Genomic DNA, 2,680 nt, shown 5'->3' on the forward strand with positions numbered 1-2,680 from the left:
AGATATATCTGTATATTTCTCCTTTAGGACCAATCTATCACTTCTGAACTATATACCTTGTTTTACGTGTTTGCTTTTGGTAAGTTCCTAGCTGAAGCATGTCAGGAGAAGATCTTAGTCAAAGCCTTAAGTGGACAGCAAGCCTAGGAGATATTCCCCTGGTTTCAAGGGACACTGACTGGGTTTTCTTGCCCAAACAGAGTTTTAATAAACCTTGTTCCAAGGGAAAATGCAGCTGTTGCACACCTAAAACATGAAAGAACGAATGTAGCTTTAAAAAAGTAGGAGACAAACCTGGCATCGCCCTGGGGTGGCCTTGCAGGAGGAATGCCAAAAAAATCCCCAACATCTCTCTATCCTAGAGCAGTCCCTTGGTGTTTCGTTCACTTGCAAATCCTGCCTGGGCACCCAAGTTAAAGGTGTCCTCCAGGCTTTGGCTTGTGATGCTCACAGTTCTTCCTGTAGAGGCTGTAACTGGCTTTTCTTTGACTTAAGGAAAGCTTTGACCTAAGCATAGTTTCTACAGTAGCCTTCACAAATCTTAAATGGTGCCGGAGAAGTAGCTTATGTGTGTCTTCAGGTAGGTGTGAAGGATAGGATTTGTTTTTTCCTCAACACACATCTCTTTGGAGGCTGCCCAAAATGCTAAAAAAGTACTCCTTTTTGCTTCAAGAGCTATTTGGTCTTCTCTGTAGAGGGCAGAAGCAGTTCTTGTGTTTAGAAACCTATGCATCCTGAGGGGCTTTTCACATTCATGGTCCCTCCTGGACTTGGCATGCATGGGCTCATTTCAAGCTGGGGGAGAAGACAGGGCTGAAGAGGGGCAAGAGCACATGTAGAGGGAGCCACAAAAATCAGGCATCTGGCTGGGTGTAAAGACAGCACTCTAAAAAAATTAAGCAAATATTAGAAGTGGATTTCTGAGAGTACCTGGTGTGGCAGATAGAAGAAGATGTCTGAGAGGGAAGTAGAGGTGCTCCTGAGCTGCTCCCAAAGCAGGTTGTGGTCAGGCAGGTTGAAGGTTGCAGGCAAATCCTCCCTCGGCCCCATCTAGCTGGCAGGATGGGCTGAGGACTGTGTCAACCAAAGTCAAACCTGGGTCAAGCTAGCCCGCAGCCAGCACCCACGCATTGGCAGGACGTGTTCCCTGCAGCATCCCCTGTGCTGGCTACCCAGGGGGTGGCACTCTCCCCTCACACTGCAGTGCAGGACGCAGCGGCTGCTGGCCTCCTGCACTGAGATGCCTGGAAAATGCCTCCTTCCTTCGCTGCAGGCAGAGGAGCACTGAGACCACCATGGCCCCATCACAGGTGTTCAGCCTCTGATGGCATGCTCCTACCTGGGGATAAACCTCACAGCTGCCTTGGTTGCCAGAGTGGTTTTGCATTCCCTGCAAAAATGCAAACCGGTTTGGAAAGGTCTCTGCAGCCCATGCCACTTGTCCAGTTACCAGCTTCAGCAAGAAAAATCACAGGAGCCATGTTTTGCCATCTCAATGAGCTCAGAGCAGCTCTGCCAGGCAAGCCTGGCAGAGTTCTGCAGGTCCACTCAGGGTGGGGAGGAACCTGTGCATTCAGACCATGTACTATGCTTTAGGACAACGTGAAGTCTTGTGCTTGGCTCTAAAAATCAGATATAAATCTGGGGAACCAGGAGCAAGCCACTGTAGTAAGAGACACTTGTGGTCATAAACAAGACTCAAGCAAGGATTTGTATTCCTAAAAGCTCATCTGTTTTTTTTCATCTGTTAGTTGGTCCAACTCACTTCCCTGACAAATCTTATCACAACTGTGAACATGGGAGAGTTGAAAGAGAAATTTGCTCCTGCATTTTAGACTTGTGTGTCTTCACCGTTTTAAGCTAAAAGGAGCAGGTAGTAATTGAGTCACAAACCTTTCATGTGAACTAGATATTAGGCTGGCGGTCAAAGCCTTGCTCATGCCAAATTCACCACTGGAGCACTCAGCAGCTCCTGGGATGTTGCAGTCACATTCTGGTTCTCAGTCAGGGCAAATGGTTGGACCCACTGTACCAGTGGTTTGCACATACTGACTTTCTACTAGCAAGGATTGAGTTTCACCTAGTATAATGAAGCTTAAAGATAAAATTATGCAGCCAAAATCCAGGTATGACTTTCAGTTTTAAATAAATACTAGAAGCTTAAAAAACATGATCCTTGAGATCAACTAGCGGAGGACTTAAATCCAGAGAGAGCAGGTTTGTATTTTAAATCTCAGTAACAGCAACAGTGGTTTAGAGTATGTTAAAACTTCAGGTTTCTGCTAGTAGTTTAGGATTCTGCAATAAACTTTAATTTTTCTCTCATCACAGCATGTGATCTCAAGCAGGGAGGTGACAGTGTTCCAGTTAACGTTGCCAGAAGAGTTAAGCAAACATCACTGGCCTTGCAAACAGGTTATACCCCAACTAAACCTGCTACTTGCTTTGGAAGAACATCATGTCACGGCTGCCCTGGCATCCCTGACTGCTGTCTTGCTGCCTGGGCTTTTCGGGAAGGAGCTCCAGCACAGCAAGGCCCCAGGCACCAGCTCCAAATAATACAGAAGCTAACACCAATTTCAGTGCTCCAGTTGAATCTGAAAGGGGAAATCAAGCCAACTGTGCTGGAAAAGTTAACCACAGCGCCCCCCTGTCTTTGAAAACAGTGCTTGCCATCTGA

The sequence above is a fragment of the Mycteria americana genome, chromosome 5, assembly GCF_035582795.1.
Source record: "Mycteria americana isolate JAX WOST 10 ecotype Jacksonville Zoo and Gardens chromosome 5, USCA_MyAme_1.0, whole genome shotgun sequence".
NCBI lineage: Eukaryota > Metazoa > Chordata > Aves > Ciconiiformes > Ciconiidae > Mycteria > Mycteria americana.